Here is a 24,465-nt window from a genome sequence, read left to right on the forward strand (position 1 = left end):
GTTATCTCAGATTCTCCAGCGTCGGCAGTTCCTACTATCTCTCAATCATTGAAATCTGTCTTTGTATAATCACAACATCAACAAAGGATGATGTGGGTCAGGAATTGCATTCCAAATGTGAGATTACTCACTTACGCCCTGTCCGACTACTCTCCTGGAGATTAACTGTTGTTGCGCTCTACTTGAACTATTCACTCTGTGTATTAATTTGAGAAGGCTGATGTATCACAGTGAGTAACATCAGGAAGTGGTACAGAGCATTAAAGTGGCAGTTTACCTGGTCTTACAGTAAACAAGCTGGGAAGCCTGTCCATGACCCTGACAATATTGCTCTGCAGAACTGGGCAGCTATTGACATGGTTCAAGGCGGCTGAATGGTCTTCTCCCATTCCAGTGTAACAGGGTCGACAGGCTGAATGGTCTCCTCTAATTCCAATGCAACAGGGTCAATGGGCTAAATGGTCTCCTCCCATTTCAGTGTAACAGAATCGAGGAGCTGAATGATTTCCCATTCCATAACTGGGTTGAGGAGCCTCCTGTTCCAGTATTACAGGCTGAATGTGCTGATTGGGACTCCTCATTTTCTGCATACAGGTAGTTCTCCTATCATGTGACAGTTGCGTTCTTGTGTAACCTTGCGCTACAGAAAATGGTGTTATAGGAAAATCGCTATACCTGTACAGCAGAAAGTTCGTGTTATCCAAACTGCGTCCACTAATTATCAATTGTGTTACAGCCAACTCGTGTACCTGTAACAGCCACTAGGGGGTAAATGGGCCTCATTCTTTTAAACTCCAGTGAATAGATTCCTAACCGATCCAATCTCTCTTCATGCGTCAGTCCTGCCATCCTGGAATCAGTCTGGTAAACATTCACTGCACTCGTTCCTCAGATAAGGAGACCAAAACTACACACAATACTCCAGCAAAGCCCTATATAATCGTAGCAAGACATCCCTGCTCCTGTACTCCAATCCTCTCGCCACGAAGGACAGCGGACCATTTGCTGCCGATACCGCCTGCTGCACCAACATGCCTATTTTGAATGACTGATGTACAAGGGCACCCAGGTCTCGTCACACCACCTCTTTCCCAATCTATCACCATTCAGATAATATTCTGCCTTCCTGTTTTTGCTCCCAAAGTGAATAATCTCCTATTTATTCACATTATACTTCATCTGCCATGCACCGAACTTGTCTAAGTCACAACGAAGCATCTCCTCACAGCTCAGCTTCCCATCCAGCTTTATGTTTTCAGCTACTCGGAGACATTACATTGAATTCCTTCAACCAAATCACAAATATATGTTGTGAATAGATAGGGTCCAAGCACTGATCACTGTGGTAACCCACTAGTCACTGGCTGCCACTTGGAAAATGACCCATTTATTCAGACTCTTTGTTTCCTGTGTGCTAGCCAGTTCTCTATCCATCTCAATAAACTACCTCCAATCCATGCTCTAATTTTTTTTTGTGAAGTCAGAACTAAAATTGGTCAGCCATTTCTTTGTTCCCCATGAGAATTGTTCCCCTATATCTAATTGTAAGAAACCTATATTTGTCTTCCTCTCACATTCTTATTTTTTCCTGCTTAATCAATCCCTTCTTCCTCCTAAACCCCCCCTATTCTTCATGTCTACTGCTGTTTATGGTCTATTTGTCTGACCCTTCCTTGAATCTAATATTGCTGTTAAGTTCCCTTATTTGTCATCGTTGGGCCACCTTTCCTATTTTGTTTCAGTGGTGGGAGCTGAATGGCCTCCTCCTGTTCCTGTGTAACAGGCTCAAGGAAGAAGCGGAATTGGCCTCTTCCTGTTCCTATGTAACAGGCTTGAGGTGGGGGCTGAATGGCCTCCTCTTGTTCCTATGTAACAGGCTACAGGGGCTGAATGGCCTCTTCCTGTTCCTGTGTAACAGGCTTGAGGAGGAGTCCAAATGACTTTTTCTGTTCCTATGTAACAGGGTTGAAGAGGGGGCTGAATGGGCCTCTCTCTGTTCCTGTGAGATATGTCAATGACTCTCTAGTCTACACAGAAATAACATCAACATCTTTTCACCAGTTAACAATTAGCTTTTAGTGACAGAGGTGGTCCAGTCTTCTCACTTTTTCCTCACTTCCTGACTTGAATCACCTTGACACAAACAAATTTCTCATTAAATATAGGGGGAGCAGCACAGGATGAGGCCAATCCACCCAGGTACAGCACGTGGGCAGTAAGTCCCCATGAAAGTGTCAGGATAGCTCAAGGGTAAGTAATGTAGTGACAGGAACTCACTTCCATGACCAACATAGTATGTCGTAGAATCATAGAATTCCTACAGTAAGGAAGCAGGCCACTTGGCCCATTGAGTCTACACCAACCCTCCAAAGAGCATCTCACCCAGACCAACCCTCCCAACCCTATCCCTGTAACCCTGCATTTCCCATGCTAATCTGCCTAGCCTGCACATCCCTGGACATTGGGCAATTTACCTTGGCCAATCCACCTACCCTAATTTTATTGATGTTGCGATCCTGGACTTTACAGTCAGATTCCAATGATCGATGCCTTCAAAAGATTTGTCCCACAACTGTCCTACAAGCTCTGCATGTTCTCCTGAGACACTCCCAGTTTACTCCAACATCTCTGCAGCCTCCAGGAACTTGAACATTCCCCAATTTCCATCAGTCCAGCAGCCTTCTGCTACCTGTGCCCAACGCTCAGGAGTCCCTCTCTAAATCTTATGGATGAACAATAGGTAAGAAATGAAGGAGCTCAGACAGGTATGGACCTAATGTGGGAAAGTGGGACTAGTGCACATAGTCAAGTATTTTTGTAGATTCCGACTTGATGGGGCAAAGGACCTCTTCTGTATGGTATGATTCTATGATCTCTGATCTTTTTTTAGAAGTTGTCATGACAATAAAGCAGCAAAGCTGAGAATACACAGTCAAACGCTGCACTTCCTGTCCAGTCTCACCATTAAAACAATCGTCATAAAGAGGCAAAACCACTGAAAGACCAGTTCGTTCTGAGTGTGAAATGTCCAGAAATTCACAGGATTCCAGACTGTTGCAGCACAGGAAGAGATCAGCCAGACCATCAGGCCTGTTTTGTCATTCTGTTTGAGTGATCCAATTGATTCCACTCTCTAGCCTATCATCACCTTCTCCCTGGAATGTTCCCCAAACTGTGTTCCCTTGCTTTTTAGAGGTGCTCCTGAATATTCTGTTTGAAGGAGCCAGCACAGATCTGATGGACCAATGGTCCAATGATGCCCTCTTTACGTGCCCTATTGGTCCATGGTTCTGTCCTGTATAGACACTGAAAATTGCAGACGGGTGAACGGTCTTTCTCTTCATCCATTTGATATGGCGCAGGTGATAGTATTACTGGGCAGCTCAGATTCTAGAGGGAATCCTGGCCTGAAGAAGGGTCCCGACCCGAAATGCCAGCTTTCCTGCTCCTCTGATGCTGCCTGGCCTGCTGTGTTCCTCCAGCTCCACGCTGTGTTATCTCAGACTCCAGCATCGGCAGGTCTTACTATCTCTCTTGATAGACCATTGGCATTCTCTCCTCTTTTTGTTTACCATGGTGGTCAGTCACTGAACATATTCACAAGACGCAGTCAATGAACTTTTAACAAGCAACATAAAAATGTATCCCACAGAAGAGAAAGGACCTTCTTGTGGTACAGCGGTAGTGCTCCTACCCCTGGACCAGGAGGCCCAGAATCAAATCCCATCTGCTCCAAGGTGTGTAATAACATTTCTAAACAGGTTGATGAGATAAATGTGTTTTTGAAAAAGAGGAATAGGAAAATAGCAAATACAAATAAGAAAAACACTTAGCATTGCCCGAAACTGACCTTGCCAACTGTAAATATACAATTGGCCACAGGGGTGTATTCCTGGTGGTAGAGTAAAACAAAAGTATAATAATAAAGTCTATTCACAATGGCATGTTCAAAAAAAAACAAAAATATAAGAACTATTTGAAATGGTTCCTATCAATATCAGAAAGAAAAATTCAACCCTATTAGCCCTAATAACAACTTACCGACTCTCCTATCTCAGCGAAGATCCACCGTGTTTCCCCTTTAAAGTTCCTTGTTCAGTTGGCACAACTATAACCAATTTCATTTTAGCAAATTTCTGCCTTAACGTGACAATGTTTTTCTTCAGTTCATGTGACTTCCCGAAAGCTTCTCGTGTCTAGTTTTCCCCTCCACCTGTAACCTTGATGAGATTCTTATATGTCCTATAGATGGTCCATGTCAGGACATTAAGGATCCTGTGCACACATTCCATGTCATTACAGTTATACTACCATTGAGGCCTACAGCACAGAAACAGACCCTTTGATCAATCCAGTCCATGCCGAACATAATCCCAACCTAAACTAGTCCCACCTGCTTCCTCCTGGCCCATATTCTTCTCAACGTTTCCTATTCATGTACTTACTTAAGTATCTTCTAAATGTTGTAACTGTGCTCAAAGCCACAAGCAAACCAATATGAGTAAAAAATTTGCCACTCATGTCTTTCTACAGAATTCTATAGAATCCCTACAGTGTGGAAACAGGCCCTTCAGCCCAAAAAGTCCACACTGGGCCTTGGAGCATCCCACCCAGATCCATACCCCTGTAACCCACCTAATCTACACATCCCTGAATGGGCAATTTAGCATGGCCAATCCACCTAGCCTGCATATCTTTGGACTGTGGGAGGAAACCAGAGCACCCGGAGGAAACCCAGGCAGACACAGGGAGAATGTGCAAACTCCACACAGTCACCTGAGGCTGGAATCGAATCTGGGTCCCTGGCTCTGTGAGGCAGCAGTGCTAGCCACTGTGCCACCTCTTTTTTAAGCCTCTATCCTCTCACCTTAAAAATGTGCCCCCTTGTCTTGAGATTCTCATCCTAGGGAAAAGACACCTACCATTAACCTTATCTATACCCTTCATGCATTTATAAACCTCTTTAAGGTAATCTCTCAACCTCCTATGCTCCAGTAAAAGAAGTTCCAGACTATCCAGTCTTTCTTTATAACTCAAACCTTTCACATCCGGCAACATCCCGGCAAATGCCTTCTGAACGCTCTTCAGCTTAATAATATCCTTCCTATAACTAGGTGACCAGAACTGTACACAGTGCTCCAGAAGAGGCTTCACCATGTCCTGTACAACTTCAACATGACTTCCCAACGCCTATACTCAAAGGACTCAGCAATGAAGACAACCATGCTAAATACCTTTTAAACCACCCTGTCTATAGGTGATGCAAACTTCAAAGAATTATGTACCTGAATCCTAAAACCCTCTGTTCTACAACACTATCCAACGCCCTACCATTAACTGTATAAGTCCTGCACCGGTTTGTTGTATCAAAATGCAATACCTCGCATTTATCCAGATTGAACTCCATCTGCCATTTTTCAGCCCATTGACCCATTTGATCAAAATCCCTTTGTCATCTTTGAAAACCTTTTTCAGTGTCTACTAGGCCACTAATTTTGGTGTTGTCTGCAAAATAACTAACCATGCCTTCTTTATTCTCAACCAAATCATTTATATAACTGACAAACAAAAGTGGACTCAGAATCAATCCCTGTGGAACACTGCTGGTCACAGGCCTCCAGTCCGAAAAGCAACCCTCACCACCACTCTCAATCTCCTGCCATTAAGCCAATTACATATCCAGCTGTCAAGCTCACCCTGAATCCCATGTGACTTTATTTTACAAATTACTTTGCCGAGGAATCTTGTCAAAGGCTTTACTAAAGTCCAAGTAAACAGCATCTACTGCTCTATCCTCAACATTCTTTTTGGTAACTTCCTCAAAAAACTTAATCAAGTTTGTAAAACACAATTTTTCTCACAGAAAACCATGCTGTCTATCCCTAATCAATTTTTGCCTCTCTAAATGTGTACAAATCTTATCTTTTACAATCACCTCCAGCAATTTACCCACAATCAAAAGAAAAACAAAGTTGCCAGAAAAGCTCAGCGGGTCATCTGTGAAGGAAAAAACAGAGTTAACGTTTCACGTCCAGTGACCCTTCCTCAGAACTGATGGTGGCTGGGAAAACGTCAGTTTATATGCAGGAAATAGGGAGGTGGGTGGGGTAGGGAGTAACACGATAGGATAGAGCCCAAAGAGAGAGAAAGACAGTTGGACAGACAAAGGAGTTGCTAACGATCAGGCTGGGAGGGTGAATAGTTGTTAATGGGGACTGTTAGTGACTAACAACAGGGGGTGTGTAATGGCAGGCTATGTGGTAACAAGGCCTGGTGTGTAGGGTAGGGGGCTGGGACATGGGAGAGTTTAGGCCCTAAAATTATTGAACTCAATATTGAGTCCGGAGGGCTGTAGGGTCCTCAAGCGGAAAATGAGGTGTTGTTCCTCCAGCTTGTGTTGGGCTTCACTGAAACACTGCAGCAAGCCAGAGACAGAGATGTTGGCCAGGGAGCAGGGTGGTGTGTTAAAGTAATAGGCAACAGGTAGTTCAGGGTCTTCTTTTTGAGCAGAACATAGATGTTCTGCGAAGCAGTCACCAAGTCTACGCTTCATTTCCCCAATGTAGAGGTGACCACATTGTGAGCATCGAATGCAGGAGACTAGATTCTGGGAAGTGCAGGTGAAATGTTCCTTCACCTGGAAGATATGTTTGGGCCCTTGGATACTGGGGAGGGAGGAGGTAAACAGGCAGATGTTGCACCTTCGCCGGTTACAGGGGAAGGTGCCATAGGGCTGTGGGGAGGTGTTGAGGGTGAAGGAAGTGTGGACCAGGGTGTCCCGGAGGGAACGGTCCCTGTGGAAGGCGGACAGGGGAGGGGAGGGAAATGTGTGTCCAGTGGTGCATCTCGCTGGAGGTGGCGGAAATGGTGTCTGATGATCTTCTGGATGTGGATGCTGGTGGGATGGTAGGTGAGGATAAGGGGAACCCTATCGCTGTTGCTGTAGGGAGAAGGGGTGAGGGTGGAAGTGCAGGAGATGGGTCGGACCTGGTTGAAGGCCCTGTCGACAACGGAGCTGGGGAATCCTCGGTTGAGGAAGAAGGTGGACATTTTGGAGGTTCCCTTGTCGAAGTTGGCCTCATCTGAACATATGTGATGGAGACGGAGGAACTGAAAGAATGGAAGTGGGGTGTGAGGATGTATAGACCAGGTAGCTGTGGGAGTCAGTGGGTTTGTAGTGGATATTAGTGGCCAGTCTATCCCCAGAAATGGAAACCCACAATCAAAGTCAGACTCACAGGTCTAATGTTCCTGAGTTTCTCCTTACAACCTTTCTTAAACAAAGACACAACATTAGCCACCCTCCAGTCATCAGGCAACTCACTCGTGGTTATAGATGATGCAAATATTTTTGCAAGGGGCCTTGCAATTTCCTCCCTTACTTTCCATAGTGTTCTCGGGTACATTAGATTGGATCCTGGAGATTTATTGACCTTTATATTCTCTAAGACCTCCAGAACTACCTCTTCTGTAATGTAAACTATTTTCAAAACATTAATATTTATTTCCTTGTGTTCTCTAGCTTCCATTGCTTTCACTACAGTAAAAACTGACGACAAGTATTGTTTTAGTATCTCTCCCATCTCCTAGGGTTCAACACAAAGATGACCTCCTTGATCTTTTCAGAGCCCTACCCTCTCTCTACTTATCTGTCACATCTGGTGAAATCATCTAAACAATAAGACATTGGAGACGGAGACCATTCAGGTTATTGAGTCTGCTCTACCACTCAATGAGATGGTGAATAAACTGATAATTCTCAACTCCACTTTCCTGACTTTTTCTCATAACCCTTAATTCCGCTTTACTGAATAAAAATATACATTTCAGCTTTGAATCTACATAATGACACAACCTCTACAGCCCTCTGTGGTAAACAATTCTTCAGATTCACTACCCTCTGAGAGAAGAAACTACTCTTCATTTAAATGGACAATTCCTTACCCTGAAATTACGCCCTATTGCTCCTAGACTTACCCTCAAAGGGAAACAATCTCTCTGCATCTACTCTGTCAACTCCTCTAAGAAACTTAAGTGTTCTTCGAATCTCTATTGATTACTGACTAAGCTACTCAACGTCTTCACAAAATACAGTCTCTCTATATCTGGGATCAGCCTAGTAAACCTTCTCTAAACTACTTCCGATGCCAGAATATCTTGCCTCAGATAAGTTGACCAAAAGTGTTCACAGTATTTCAGATATTGTCCAAATAATGCTTTGTACAGTGTTTGCATTCCTTTTGCCGTTCCCATTACACGCTGAACTTAAATGCCTTCTTGTAATTCATGAAGAGAAACTAAAAATAGTCTGCAAGGGTCAGTGTGTTTTTGAGGGAGGAATCATGTTTAACTGCTATTGTGGTTCATTTGAGGAACAAAATGTGCTTGGATAAAGGATAAGTCAGAATTTGGATTTCCAGAAGATATTTCACAAGGTGCAACTGAAAAAATCAATGCACAGAATAGAAATATATAACATGAGTGGGGTAAGACACAAACATTGAGAGAGGATTGGCTGGTTTTTAGAAAACAGAGAGTTTGCATAAATAGCTGTTCTTCTGATTGGAAGGATATGACAAGTAGGCCCCACAGGGATCTGTGCTGGGTCTCAACTTTTTACAATTGACATCAATGTCATAGATGAGGGGATAGAAGGCAGTGTGGCTAAATTTCCAGATTATATGAAGATAGATAGGGAAGTATATTGTATAGAAGACTTAACAGGGATGCACATCAATATAGAGAGGTTAAGTAAGTTAGCTAAAATCTGGCAGATGGATTATAATGAAGGAAGATGTGGAGATGATAAAAAAACAGGGTGCATTTGAATAGAGAACAACTATGAAATTCCAAGATGCAGAGTGAACACGTGTCACACAAAGTTAGTTTGCAGGTGTAGAAAGTAATTCAGAAAGCTAATGGAATATTATCCTTTATTACAAAAGCAATCCAACAAAAAAATGTTGTGCTTCAGTTATGTAGGCCATTGGTGAGAACACATCTCGAAAACTGCGTGCCGTTTTGGTCTCCTTATTTCAGGAAGAATGTGAATACATTGAGGCAGTTGAGAGGAGGTTTTCTAGATTAATTCCTGTATTGAGTGGCTTGTCTTATGAGGAAAGGTTGGACAGACTGGGCTTCTTTCCGCTGGAGTTTAGAAAGATTGACGTGTATAAGGTCCTCAATAGTTTTAACAAGGTGGACGTGGAAAGGATGTTTCTTTGTGTCAGAAATGTGAGGTACAATTCTAAAAGCGGGAGTCACTTGTACAGGATAGAGATACGCTTTGTTTTCACTTAGTGGGTTTTGTAACTTTGAAATTCTGCACCAGATGGCAGTGGAGACCAGATCATTGAATACTGTATAGCAAAAAAACGATGAATGCTTGTTAGGCAAGGGAATTGAGGGTTGTTTCGAATATATGGAATGTGTAATTCAGCACACAAACAGATCAGCTACACTTCTACTGAATGGCAGAGCAGCATCAATGGGTAGAATGGCCTACATTTACTGCTAGTTTGTGCAACAGATCAACAATATGGGATTTAAGATTCTGGAATGAGAAACCCATCTTCCAATTTTTGGCCTCAGTGTGAGGGAGAGAATTCTAAAGTCCCAGAGCCAGTGTAGAAACTCCATATGATCAGCTCCTCCAGCTCTAAACAGAAATATCAGTGTCAGGTTCAAATGGTCAACTACTTACAACAAAGCAACAGTGTGTGGAATTTTTCACTGGTTCCCTACTTCCTCATTCTGTCACAGAGTCAAACAGCTATGCTTTATAATTAATACACAGGGGGTAGCAGCAAAGGAAGAGGCCATTCAGTCCAAGGAGAGGGTCCTGGCAGTTACTCCCTGGACGAGCAGTCAGACAAATGGAAAGGTATTGTATAGGGAGTTATATTCAAACATGGAGAGAGGATTGGCTGGATCTGAGAAGTGGGATTCCACAAGGATCTGAGCTGGGGCCTCAGCTTTATACCATTAACATCAATGTCACGGATGAGGGGACAGAAGGCAGAGTGGCTAAATTTTCAGACCCTTGATTCCTGTTCGACACAAAAAAAGTCCACTCAGCCCCTCAAGCCTGTTACACAGGAACATAATGGGGTCCATCCAACACCAGAAGCCTTTATTGCAGGAACAGGAGGAGGGCCGTTCAATCCACTTAAGCCACGTGGAAGTCCACTCAGCACCTCAGCTCTGTAAGAGAGAATAGGAGAAGCTCCAATATAAGATAACAAGGTGTCGAGCTGGATGAACACAGCAGGCCAAGCAGCATCAGAGGAGCAGGAAAGCTCCATTCTGCCCCCTCGGCCCATGTTAAATGTTACCCACGTCTGCACAGAGACAATATCAGGGTCACACAAAGGGTTAACAGTTTGTTTGTAATGCTGGGCAAATTGCTGCTTTCTCAATTTAGAATGACTTCCTGATCTCACTGACAGTGAGACATTGACAATTCTAATTAAATACACAGGGCAGAAGCACAGGAAGAGGCCATTCCACCCAGGCAGAACGTGTGAGCAGTTACTCCCAAGGCAAGTTGTTAGACAAGTCCAGGGTAAGTATAGAACTCACTTCCAGGACCAACACTGTGTTTTGTTGCGACTGTGACTTTGAGAAGCCAAATTACAGTTCCTGATGCCTCCAAAAATTTCTAGGTATTATTGAGATCTAGTTGTAAGGCTGAAATAGGTCACACAGAACATCTCTCGATCAATGGTCAAGGGAAGTGCAGAGATAGGAACTTTCCACATCTTTGTTCTTTTACTTTCTTGAAGCCTTGTAACTCTCTGTAGAGCACTCATCATCCGCCAAGAATTGAAACAGTGTGTGAGGAAATTGTCCAGAAGTAGTTCGGATCTTGCGAGATTTATTGGACAAGAGGTGGGCTGTCATTAACTCCTTTCTCTTTCAGAGCTTGAAAGGGAGAAGCTGATGAAATATCTGGGAGTGGGCAATGATCAGGAAATCTTACTTCCTGCAGCCACTTCTCCAAGATAATGTCATTGTCAGCACGGACAGATTTATGGTTAATAGTGTTTGTAAAAGATCGTTCTTATTGAGCTCTGATTGGGAACCAGTTCAGCATTGAGCCAGTGTACAAACTCATACCATGTCTGGGTCCCCCATCACCCTGTGCTCACTGATATACACTGGCTTCCAGTCTGACAACAGCAGTGGAGGAACGCAGCGATCACACTGTGTGCACTGTGAATCTAGAGGAGGTTACATAGGGAGGGAGTGGAGAGGGGCGATAGAGGAATGGGAAAGCAATGGTGATTATCATAAAGCTGAAGCTTTGTGAAACAATGGAAGTTACTGAACAATGATTCAGTCATGGGGGAGTACGTGGTGAGTGATGATAAAAACTGGGGAATGATGTTTACTCTGAAGCTACAAATTCAATTACAATTTTCTGAAATTTGTGTCTTTTGCTGATTTTTATCAGAATTGCCCATGAAGGCAACACACCAGCACCTAAAATAGACAGGCTGTTCAGCATCATACTTCCTCTCCATTGTGTCAGAAACGTCAATAAGAGTACAAGATAACCAGAGGGAAGTGGGGCAAAGCAGTGAGTGGAGAAAAGTAATAGCAGTCATAACCATATAAACAGATGTTCATTCCAACTCGTCCATGCCAACCAGGTTTACTAAACTGAACTAGTTCATTTGCCTGCATTGGCCCATATCCCTTTAAACCTTTCCTATTCATGTACCTGTCCAAATATCGTCTACATGTTGTAATTATACCCTCGTTGTTTTACGTTATCAAAATACAACATCTTGCATTTATTGAAATTACACTCCATCTCCCATTTCTCAGTCCACTGCCCTATTTGATCACGATCTCGTCATACTCTTAGATAACTTTCTTCACAGTCCACTATACCACCAATTTGATGTCATCCGCAAACTTATGAACCATACCTCCCATATGCTCATCCAAATCATTAATATAAATGGCGAACACCAGTGAACCCAGAACTGATCCTTGTTGCAAACCACTGGTCACAGGCCTCCAGTCCAAATAACAACCCTCTACCAAACCCTCTGTCTTCTAATATCTAGCCAATTTGGTATCCGATTGGCTTGCTCCCCTTGATCGCAAATAATCGAATCTTACTAACCAGATTACCATGCTGGACTTTGTCACAGGCTTTGCTGAAGTCCATGTAGACAATGTCCTCTACTCTGCCTTCTTCTATCTTCTTGGTAACCTCTTCAAAACCCTCAACCAAATTTGCAAGACACGATTTCCCACGCACAAAGCCATGTTGACTATCCCTGATCAGTCCTTGCCTTTCCAAATGCACGTAAATCCTATCTCTCAGAATTCTCTCCAACAACCTACCCACCACTGACATCAGACTCCCTGGTCTATAGTTCTCTGGCTTTTCCTTACAGCCTTTCTTAAACAATGGCACAACATTAGCTATCCTCCAGTCTTCTGGCATCTCATCCGTGGCTGTCGATAATGCAAATATCTCTGTAAGGGGTCCCACAATCTCTTCCCTAGCTTCTCACAATGTTTTGGGATGCACCTAATCAGGTCTTGAGGATTTTTCTACCTTTATGTGTTTTCAAACATCCAGCACTTCCTTTTCTGTAATGTGGAATCTTTTCAAGACTTCATTATTTGTTTCCCAAATGTTCCTAGCTTCTATGTCGCTCTCCACAGTAAATACTGAGCGAAATATTTATTCAGATCTCACCCAGCTCCTGTGGTTCCACACATTGCCTCATTAATCTTTAGGAGGCCTTATTCTCTCCCTAGTTACTCTTTCACCCTTAATGTACTTGTAGAATTTATTTGGGTTCTACTTAACCTTATTTGCCAAAGCTATCTCATGTCCCCTTTTGCCATCCAAATTTCCCCTTAAAGTGTACTCCTACCACCTCTATACTCGTCCAGTGATTCACTTGATCCCAACTGTCTATATCTGACAAATACCTCCTTCTTCTCCTTGACCAGAGCTTCAATATCTCTAGTCATCCAATGTTGTCTACAGCTACCAGCCTTGCCCTTCACACCAACATTAACATACTTTCACTGAACTTGCGATTTCATTTTTGAAAGCCTCCCACATGCCATATATTCCTTTAACTGAGAACAGCCTCGTCTAATCAACTTTTGAAAGTTTTTGTCTAATATTTGTGATCAAGGGGAGCGAGCCAATTTGCTACCAAATTGGCTTGGTAGAAGAAGATAGAAGGTGATGGTAGAGGGTTGTTGTTTGGACTGGAGGCTCGTAGCTTTACTCCATTTTAGAACTTTAACTTTCAAATCAGGCCTGTTCTTTTCCATAACTATCTTACAACTGATAAAATTATGATCACTGGTACCAAAGTGTTCCCCATCTAACATCTCAGTCACTTGCCCTGTCTTATTTCTAAGGAGGAGGTCACGTTTTGCTCTTCTATTCTTACAGATTTCTAAGATCTTCCTACACATTTGCTCCTCAATTTTCCACTGAGTATGGGGTGGCCTATTGTCCAATTCCATCAAAGTGATCATCCCCTTCTCATTTCTTAGTACCACCCATATAACATCATTGGATGGTCTCTCAGGAATATCCTAAGTACAGCTGCAATGTTGTCCCTAATCAAAAATGCCACTCCCACTCCTCTATTTCTATCCTTCCTATAATATCTATGCCCTGGAACATTCAGCATCCTACCCTCCCTCAGTCATGTTTCTGTCATAGAAATAATATTCCAGTCCCAAGTTTTCGTCCATGTCCTGAGTCCATCTGCCTTAACTGTCAGGCCCCTTGCATTGAAATAAATTCAGTTAAATTGATCATTCTTACCTCATTTTCTATCATGTTCTTACCCATCTTGTCTAATTACCTTGCTCCCCTCTACTGTACCAGCCTCAACCATTTCAGTTTCAACCTTTGCCTTTCCTCTCAATACATACAGAGCTCAGATGAGAGGCAGAGATAACAATGTGTAGAGCTGGCTAAACACAGCAGGCCAAGCAGCATCAGAGGAGCAGGAAAGCTGACGTTTCGGGTCTGGAGCCTTCTTCACAAATGGGAGAGGGGAAGGGAATTCTGAAATAAATAGAGAGAGAGGGGGAGGCGGATGGAAGGTGGATAAAGGAGCAGATAGGTGGAGAGGAGACGCACAGGTCAAGGAGGTGGGAATGGAACCAGTAAAGGTGAGTGTAGGTTGGGAGTTAGGATGGGGGTTGGTCAGTCAAGGGAAGATGGACAGGTCAAGGAGGCGGGGATGTGACTGGTAGGTAGGAGGTGGGTGTGGGGGTTGGTCAGTGAGGTGGGAGAAGCGGATAGGTGGGAGAAAAGGCCAACAGGTCAAGGAGGCGGGGATGAGCTGGGCTGGTTTTGGGAATGAGGTCGGGGGTGGGGAGATTTTGAAGCTTGTGAAGTCCACATTGAGGCCATTTGACTGCAGGGTTCCCAAGCGAAATATAAGGTGCTGTTCCTGCAACCTTCAGATGGCATCGTTATGGCACTGGAGGAGGCCCAGGATGGACATGTCGTCTAAGGAATGGGAGGGGGAGTTGAAGTGGTTCACGACTAGGAGGTATTGTCGTTTGAGGCTTGGAGACCGCTTAGTGGAACATCGGGGAAACCAAACAGAAGCTTGGAGACCACTTTGTGGAGTATCCGCTGTTCCCGATGTGGCCTCCTCCACATTGGGGAGACCAAGCAGAGGTTTGGAGACTTTGTGGAACACCTACGCTCGGTTCGTGACAAACGACAACACCTCCTACTCGCGAACCACTTCAACTCCCCCTCCTACTCTTTGGACGACATGTCCATCCTGGGCCTCCTCCAGTGCCACAATGATGCCACCTGAAGGTTGCAGGAACAGCACCTCATATTTCACTTGGCAACCCTGTAGCCCAATGGCCTCAATGTGGACTTCACAAGCTTCAAAATCTCCCCACACCCAACCGCATCCCAAAACCAGCCTAGCTCGTCCCCGCCTCCTTGACCTGTCGGTCTTTTCTCCCAACTATCCGCTTCTTCCACCTCATTGACCAACCCGCACCCGCTACCTACCAGCCTCATCCCCGCCTCCTTGACCTGTCTGTCTTCCCTTGACTGACCAACCCCCATCCTAACTCTCCACCTACACTCACCTTTACTGGCTCCATCCCTGCCTCCTTGACCTGTCCGTCACCTCTCCACCTATCTGCTCCTTTATCCATCTTCCATCCGCCTCCCCCTCTCTCTCTATTTATTTCAGAATTCCCTTCCCCTCCCCCATTTCTGAAGAAGGGTCCAGACCCAAAACGTCAGCTTTCCTGCTCCTCTGATGCTGCTTGGCCTGCTGTGTTCATCCAGCTCTACACCTTGTTATCTCAGATTCTCCAGCATCAGCAGTTCCTACTATCTCCAAGTCAGATGAGAGGCACTTTGCTCAAGTGTTTCATTGTGTCTGCTGGAGTAGGATCAGTACTGAATTTGGGGACAAGTCAGTTTCCAATGCTGTATAAGAATCAACAATAAAGCAATATGGGAGTATGGACTAATTCTCTCCCTTTCACATTTAACTTACAACCTTTTGAAATTTCTTGTTTTTCTTTCCAATATTGACAACTCATTTGTCTGCTTCATTGGGTCTCTATGCCATCTGTCTCTTGCCCCTCCTCTGTCTCGTCAAAAGCAGAAAATAAGAACCTATTTTCCAATACCTTCCAGTTCCGGAGTCATTCCAGACTTGTTTGTGAACTCTGTTTCTCTTTCAACAGATGCTGCCAGACATGCTGAGTTTCTCCAGCAATCTCAGTGTTCGTTTCAGATTTCCAGCATCCACAGTATTTGCCTTTAGTCTCCAGCAACACCACGACCAGTCAGAGTCCATTTGGCTCTTTTCAATTTAAACAGAAGCTTGAGATGATGTCTGTTCCCCGGTGAATTCTTCATGGCACATCATGACCAGATTCTGCCTGCCAATGAAATGTTAACTTTTTTCAAGCAAGATAGATTGTTGTTCCCTTGCAAGTTTGGCGTTCTTGAGTCTGTCCCCATGAGTGCAAGATGAAAAGCTTCAAAAGCTTGGCTTTTTTCAGCAATGATCAAGTTCCATACCAACAAACGATGATGAGAATGCTTTGACAGCAAAAATAGGGAAGTCAGTTTTAAGAGGAAGACGAGAGTCTGGTGGAGTTGTGGAACACAGGGTTCACGTTGTACGAATGCATTCATCGTTAATCACTGCTCCATGGGTGAGCAAAGCCACAGAGTAACAAGCTAGGCAGTGCAAATCATTTCTAGAAGGTAATGATTATAATGTAGGTTAAACACTGTATTGATCTTGGCTCAGACCATACATGGGAGTACTGTGTGAAGTCCTGGTCTGCATATTATAAAACTGATCCATGGGCACTAGAGAGGGTGCAGGGAAGATTAATGAGGTGGATTCCAATATAGTGTGTGTAAATCACCACAATCTACTTTTAATTAGGCTATTTATTACAAAATCTTATCATCAAGAACTGTTTCAGGGCAGCAGACTGGTGAGCACTGCTGCCTCACAGCATCAGGAACCTGGGTTCAATTCCACCCTTGGGTCATCGCCTATGTAGAGTTTGCACATTCTCCCTGTGTCTGCATGGGTTTCCTCTAAGTGCTCCACTTTCCTCCCATAGTTCAAAGATGTACACGTTAGGGTGGATTGGCCATGCTAAATTGCCCCTAGTGTTCAGAGATGTGTAGATTTGGGGGATGGGTCTGGGTGGGATACTCTGAGGGTTGGTGTGGACTTGTTGGGCTGAAGGGCCTGTTTCCACACTGTAGGGATTCTATGATCTATGAAACAGTGATTTAAATTTTCTTGCATGGAGCAACCAAAATAAGACCCTTCAAGTAAGTGAGTTAAGCCTCACAATTCAACTTGGCTATTATCCAATTAATGGTGGAATTTAGCAACAATTCCAATCAATATTAGACAACAATGTGTAGAGCTGGATGAACACAGCAGGCCAAGCAGCATCAGAGGAGCAGGAAAGCTGACGTTTCGATTCTAGACCCTTCTTCAGAAATGGGGGAGGGGACGGGGATTCTGAAATAAATAGAGAGAGGGGGAGATAGGAGATGGATAAAGGAGAAGATAGGTGGAGAGGAGACAGACAGGTCAAGAAGGCGGGATTGGAGCCAGTAAAGGTGAGTGTAGGTGGGGAGTGAGGGAGAGGATAAGTTGGTTCTCTGTCTCTGGTGTCCAGGGATGGATCCTTGTGCAGTGTTTTCTTCGAAATTCGACTGTGGAGGAATCCTGCTGTTGGATTCTTATACAGTTCTCATCCTCTAGGTCTATGCTGTGACGTTATTGATGATCTTTTAGATTCTTTCATCCAAAATATTGATTACTCCCCTGGAAACATTGAACCTGCAGCTTGCCTTCTTGTCAGAATTAACTTCTTCACTCCTCATTTCTATTACAGAGAAAGGACCAGCCTATGTCCATGGATTCAGAAGGGGAGGGATGTAGTCATTGTAAGGTCAGCCAGCTGGAAGTCATAGGATAGGAGTTCCCTGATTGGATCAGACTAATGAACCCAATTAGGGACCCCTGGCTGACATATAAAAAGAATGAATGTCTGAGATACTGACACTCTGGTACCTAACTCTGCAGCAGTACTAAAGTCAAGGACTGTTTATTTGAAAATAAAGGGGGACCTTGGTGATGGGATACTAGCCTCTGTGGGGTTATATAGTCATACAGCACAGAAACAAGGTGAGGAGAAATCGTTCTCTCCCGAACACCCTATTCCATTCCACAACCACAAACACCACCCCGCATTTCCATGGCACCTTCCCATATAACTGCAGAAGCTGCAACACCTGCCCCTTCATCTCCTCCCTGCCCACTATCCAAGGGCCTAAATTGAATCAGAGATAGTAGGAACTGCAGATGCTGGAGAATCCGAGACAACAAGGTGCAGGGCTGGATGAACACAGCAGGCCAAGCAGCATCATAGGAGCAGAAAAGCTGATGTTTCGGGCCTAGACCCTTCATCAGAAAAGGGGGAGGGGAAGGGGGTTCTGAAATAAATAGGGAGAGAGTGGGAGGAGGATAGAAGATGGATAGAAGAGAGGATAGGTGGAGAGGAAACAAACAGGTCGAAGAGGCTGGGATGGAGCCAGTAAAGGTGAGTGTAGGTGGGGAGGTAGGGAGGGGATAGGTCAGTCCAGGGAGGGGGTGGGATGAGGTTAGTAGGTAGGAGATGGGGATGCGGCTTGAGGTGGGAGGAGGGGATAGGTGGGAGGAAGAACAGGTTAGGGAGGCGGGGACGAGCTGGACTGGTTTTGGGATGCGGTAGGGGGAGGGGAGATTTTGAAGCTTGTGAAATCCACATTGATACCATTGGGCTGCAGGGTTCCCAAGCGGAATATGAGTTGCTGTTCCTGCAACCTTCGGGTGGCATCATTGTGGCACTGCAGGAGGCCCAGGATGGACATGTCGTCTGAGGAATGGGAGGGGGAGTTGAAATGGTTCGCGACTGGAAGGTGCAGTTGTTTAGTGCGAACCGAGCGTAGGTGTTCTGCAAAGTGGTCCCCGAGCCTCCGCTTGGTTTCCCCGATGTAGAGAAGGCCACACCGGGTACAGCGGATGCAGTACACCACATTGGCAGATGTGCAGGTGAACATCTGCTTGATGTGGAAAGTCTTCTTGGGGTCTGGGATGGGGGTGAGGGAGGAGGTATGGGGGCAGGTGTAGCACTTTCTGCGGTTGCAGGGAAAAGTGCCGGGTGTGGTGGGGCTGGAGGGGAGTGTCGAGCGGACAAGAGAGTCATGGAGAGAGTGGTCCCTCCGGAAAGCAGATAAGGGTGGGGAGGGAAAGATGTCTTTGGTGGTGGGGTCGGATTGCAGATGGCGGAAGTGTCGGAGGATGCCTAAACAGTCTTTCCAGGTAAAGCAGCATTTCACCTGCACCTCCTCCAATCTTGCGTATTGTATACGCTGCATCCAAAGTGACCTACTCTACACTGGAGAAACCAAATGCAGGCTGGGTGACTGCTCTGCAGAACACGTCCAGTCGGTGCACAAGCATGACCCTGACCTTCCTGTAGCTGGTCATTTTAACACCGCATCCTGCTCACATGCCCATATGCCTGTCCTCAGCATGCTGCAGTGTGCCAGTGAATCACAGCACAAACTGGAAGAGCTACATCTCATCTTCAGACGAGGTACTTTACAGCCTTCTGGACTTAGAGTTAAACACCTTTAAAATGTGAACATTTCCCTTTCTTTTAGCTTGTTATCATGTCTTCCCCTCCCCCCATCCCACTTACTGTCCTTTCAAGTCTGTCAGGAGACACACCATTGTTCTGCCATTCTCACATTCTGATCACTTAATCTGAACTATCAACATCTTTTCTTCGCCAGCACCCTACACCCACTACCCCCAGCCCCCACACACCCCTCCCAACTATAGTATAAGTGCTGCCCTCTCCACACTTCACTTCAGCTTTGATGAAGAGTCATCTAGACTCGAAACATTAGCTTGCTCTCTCCATGGATGCTGTCTGACCTGCCGTGATTTTCAGCATTTGTTGTTTTCAGTCAAGTTGAGGAGAAACTTCTTCACCCAAAGTGTTATTAATCTGTGGAATTTCCTGCCCAGTGAAGCAGTTGAGGCTACCCCATTGAATGTTTTAAGGCAAAGATAGATAGATTTTTGAACAGCAAAGGAATTAAGGGTTATGGTGAGCAGGCAGGTTTGTGAGCTGAGTCCACAGAAAGATCAGCCATGATCTTATTGAATGGTGGAGCAGGCTCAAGGGGCCAGTAGACCTACTCTTGCTGCTATTTCTTACGTTCTTATAAACCCGTCAATCCAAACAGTCCATGCTGACCATAACTCCAAACTAAACTAGTCCCACATGTCCGCATTTGGTCCATATCCCTCCAAACATTTCTTATTCATGCTATCCATGTAAAGGTCTTTTAAACATTGTAACTGTACACATATCCACCACTTCCTCTGGAAGTTCATTCCACACATGAACTACTCTCTGTGGAAAAATAAAAGTTGCTCCTCATGTGTTTTTAAAATCTTTCTCTATTCACCTTAAAAATAGTCACCCCTGTCTTGAAATCACCCACCCGGGAAAGGGAAAACACACCTGCCATTCGCCTTATCTCTCATTATATACCCCTCATTATTTTCTAAGTCTCTATAAGGTCACCTCTCAACCACTAAGCTCCAGTGAAAAATGTCCCCGCCTATCCAGCCTCTGCTTTTAGCTCAAACCTTCCATTCCCTTCCACATCCTGGTAAATCTCTTCTGAATCCTCTCCAGTTTGATAATATCCTTTCTATAATAGAAAGAGCAGAACTGGAAGTAGTACTCCAGAAGCGGATTCATCAGTGTCCTGCACAAGCTCAACGTAACATCCCAACTCCTATGCTCAAAGGACTTAGCAATGAAGGCAGGCATGCCAAACGCCTTCTTAACCACCCTATCTACATCTGACATAAACTTCAAAGAATTATATACCTGAACCCTGGATCTTTCTGTTCTACAATACTACCTAGGTCCTGCCATTGTTTGTTTTACCAAACTGTAACACCTCACATTTATCCAAATTAAACTCCATTTGCCACTCTACAGCCCATTGACCCAATTGATCAAGATCTCCTTGTAATCTTAGATAGCCTTCTTCACTGTCCACTGTACCACGAATCTTGTGTCTTCTGCAAACTTTAGCTTGCCATTACATAAATGATTTAGATGAGAATGTAGAAAGCATGGTTAGTAAGTTTGCAGATCAGCCCGGAATCTATTGAGGTCTCAAAAAAAAATTTGTAGTAGCTTACAAAGAGACTAATCAAAATTCTGTTTGCAACTTTGAGATATGGTGAATCACAGTGTCATTAATATGTTGGGGGGTATTGCAGAGAAATCTGTGGGATCTTTCTTCACTCCATTTTTCATTTGATATCTTCTGGAGGGTGTTTAACCACAGTTTGACCTCAGTTTAACTCTGGATGTTAGAATATATCTGGTACATACAATGGAGACTGCACTTTTAGATCACCTTTGTATTATAAATCTTATTTCTGTTTACTTAAAACTGTTGAATCTGCTGGCTTTACTGTCTTCGTGGCTGACATCACAAATGTTGACAATTGCCCTCAATAAATGTCGGGGGCAGATTTTGACCAGGTCGGCTCTGGAAATCATACTATATCACTCTATGTACACCCATCACTCTGTACTCCATTGAATAAATACTATCCAATAGCTGACAGCACCTGCGGACTTCCTGAGGAATCGAAAGTAACTTTCTATCGTTCTAGATGGACAGCAGCTCCAGTGGTGAGAGAATATAATAACAGATTACATGGGCAATGTCCATTAGACATGTGACATAGAAACTTACATAGAGGGAAGGTGAATGGAAATTCAAAAACATCAAACACAGAAAAATCAGTGTGGAGTCTTGCTGTGCACTGTTCTGTCACAATGATATCGGCCTTTGTTTTTAGTTGCACCATGGAATCTCTCAATTACTTCTCCTCGTTTAATTGAAGATTTGTCAATTAATGTAACTGAGAGAGATTCTGCAGTGGTAATCTGCTCTGTAGAGAGCTCCCCAGCTTCTAACCTGATGTGGAGATTTCTTAATGTCACAATGAACAGAATGAATTCCAACAATGAGCTGTCGTTGGGGATTCCTCACATTACATTCAGGGAGACTGGAGACTACCAGTCTGCAGCACAGAATGAACATGCAGCAGGAAAGAGTTTCACAGCCATCACTGTGCAATCTGAGACTACTGTTGCTTCTACTCACTGTTACAATATCGTTAGAGGGCTATTGGCATTGTCTTGTTTCCTCTCTGGATTTCTTCAAGCCTCCTTCATTCTACAGTTCTAGTGTTATCCACCATCTGATTTTTCTTCACCTTTTTCTGTTTTTACCCCAATTTCTCCAAAGATTGTTGCTCAAAGGTGGTTCTAACTGAATCTGAGCATCCTCGGCCATATCCAGGTCAAAATCTGTTACTCTCCTCTCATCCACGTTCTTCAGAATCTGTCTCTCAATTCCATCAAGTATGACGCTCCACATCAGTTTCTGCACCCAAGTTTTCCCAGCTTCAGACTGATGTTTTCAGAGGTTGAGACTGATGTCACTGGTCATCGTTCTTGCTCGAGGTAACAAGGTGTAGAGCTGGATGAACACAGCATGCCAAGCAGCATCAGAGGAGCAGGAAAGCTGACATTTCGGGTCTGGACCCTCCTTCAGAAATGGTTCTTGCTGTTGTTTTTCTAAGTCACATTTCAGTCCTGGATGTTTAACATTGACCCAAATATTCAAATTTGTCCACTCTCCCTCCCTGGGTGCACCAATCTTGATATCCCTAGTGCCATTTACAGTCATTACGTTGACCACTGCCTCATTCACGCTCAGTCCAACTGTCTCTTTGTGTCTTTTGTTTGGGTCCATCATACTCGCCGGATCCTCCTTTGTTCTGTTTCTGTGCGTGGTATTGTCTGCACACTAGAGATTCCACAGCCACATCTCTCCAAACAAATTAATATCCCTGACAGACTGTTAGATTTATGTTGTCAATGACAGGCATGTGGATGTGTGTAAACACAGATACAAATACTTTTTCACAGTTTGCTCTTTTAAGTCACTCCTTATGTTCAACCTCTTGGACGATGCTTTTGGTCAGTGATCGAAGATCTCATGTGGCTCAGGATCATGACTGACTAAAGGAGGTGAAAAATGGGGAAAGGAATTCCAGAGCATAGGGATCCAGATAGTTGAAGGTGGAGCAATGGATATCAGGAAATACGCAGGAGGCCGGAACTGGAGAAGTGTAGACATCTCAGAGGGTTATGGGGCATGTGGATTCCTGTTGATTCCCCTCTGCTCTCGTTCCAGATCTCCCACGGGAGACCACAGTGTCCATCAGTGGAGCCTCAGAGAGGGACACAATGTCACATTAACCTGCTCCAGTGAGAGTGTCCCACCGATATCTCATTACACCTGGTTCAGGATCAAGGGAAACACCAGCACCCAGTTAAACACAAGCAGCCAGATTCTCTCCTTCACTCCAGTGACACGGGGAAATGATGCAGGTTTCTACTGCATAGTGACAAACCCGCTGGGTAACAGCATCTCCAGCACGACCCACCTGAATGTGGAATGTAAGTTTTTTACTGTCTGTCTGCCTCTTCTTAACACTCAGGGGCTCTTTGTCTGGGGGGCCGCTTACTGACTGCAGTTTACAATAAACAGGATAACCTCCATGCTCCACTGAAATAGAGTCTTATATTAGGATAGTTAACCAACATTGGTTCCTAAGGAGAGTCTTTAAGGAGGTAAGAGAGGGGCATGGAGGATTAGGGAGGGAACTTCAGAGCTTGGAATCCCAAGCAACTGAAGACACGGCCAACAATGGTGGAGAGGGGGAAAATCGGGGTATATTCAAGAGGTTGGAATTAGAGAAGGACAGAGATCTCAGGGGGGCATAGGGGCTGGAGAAGAGGGAGGTGTGTAGGACCTGGAGGAGTTTACAGACACAGGGAGAAGTGTAGGCTCTGGAGGAGGTTAGAGATAGGGAGGGGTGTCGGCGTTGCAGGAGGTTACAGAAAAAGGGAACTGTTTAGGGGTTGGAGATTACAGGGGTTGGGGGGGTGGTGTAGGGCCTGGAGGAAGAGGTGTCCGCAGATTGGGTATCAATGGTGTTCAGCTAATGACAGAGTGTAATTATTGAATCCAATGTGGGGCAAATTCACACACAGGAGCTCCAGAGTTTTTGTTGTGGGAGATGGGAGACCAGCAAAAAGTGTGTTGAGATATTTGAGTTTGCAGTGAAGGAAAACACCAACAAAGGGTTTCAGCTTTGACGTTGTAACTCAGTATTCTTGACTAATTGCCGTCATTCCCTCCTCAGATGGTCCAGAGATTTCTCAACAGTTGGAATGTGCTCCAAGGGCAGAGGGGATCACGTGTGTCTGTGTGGCCAACTCTAATCCTCCTGGAGAACTCATCTGGCACCTGCCCCATGCCAACCTCAGCAGTAACCAAACACACGGAGGTTTTGTGTCACAGCAGCTCAGAGAGGGGCATCTGGTGATGGTCTCCCTGATCCTGACGGGACACTGTGCTGAACACCATAGTTAAAATACAGCAAAAGAAAGAAGTTGGAATGAATTAACTCTATTGGAAAACTGAACAGAATAATAGATTATTTTACTACTAAACAGTAACTGTTCCAGAATAGTGACATCCCACAAACACACCCGTGGCAAAAAGGTACATTCAGAAAACAGATTGTCTCACATGGAGTTCTCCAATCCAGGGAGATAGAACATCAAAAGACAATTGAGAGAAATCTCAGAGAGAGAGTGTAGCAGACAGGAGAGATTCACTGCCTTCCAACCCTGCTGAAAGCTAACTAAAAATCCTGGTTCTGAGAGAGTTTCACCACACCCACTCAGGCTGTTTCTATTGTTACAACT

At 44.5% G+C, this 24,465-nt stretch overlaps 1 pseudogene; it reads left to right on the top strand.

Moving 5' to 3' along the window:
- Window positions 1-24,127, top strand: part of LOC125487936 — a 31,458-nt pseudogene extending 7,331 nt beyond the window's left edge.
- Window positions 24,128-24,465: the final 338 nt, after the last annotated feature.

This window comes from Rhincodon typus, chromosome 47, assembly GCF_021869965.1.
Source record: "Rhincodon typus isolate 14 chromosome 47, sRhiTyp1.1, whole genome shotgun sequence".
Lineage (NCBI taxonomy): Eukaryota > Metazoa > Chordata > Chondrichthyes > Orectolobiformes > Rhincodontidae > Rhincodon > Rhincodon typus.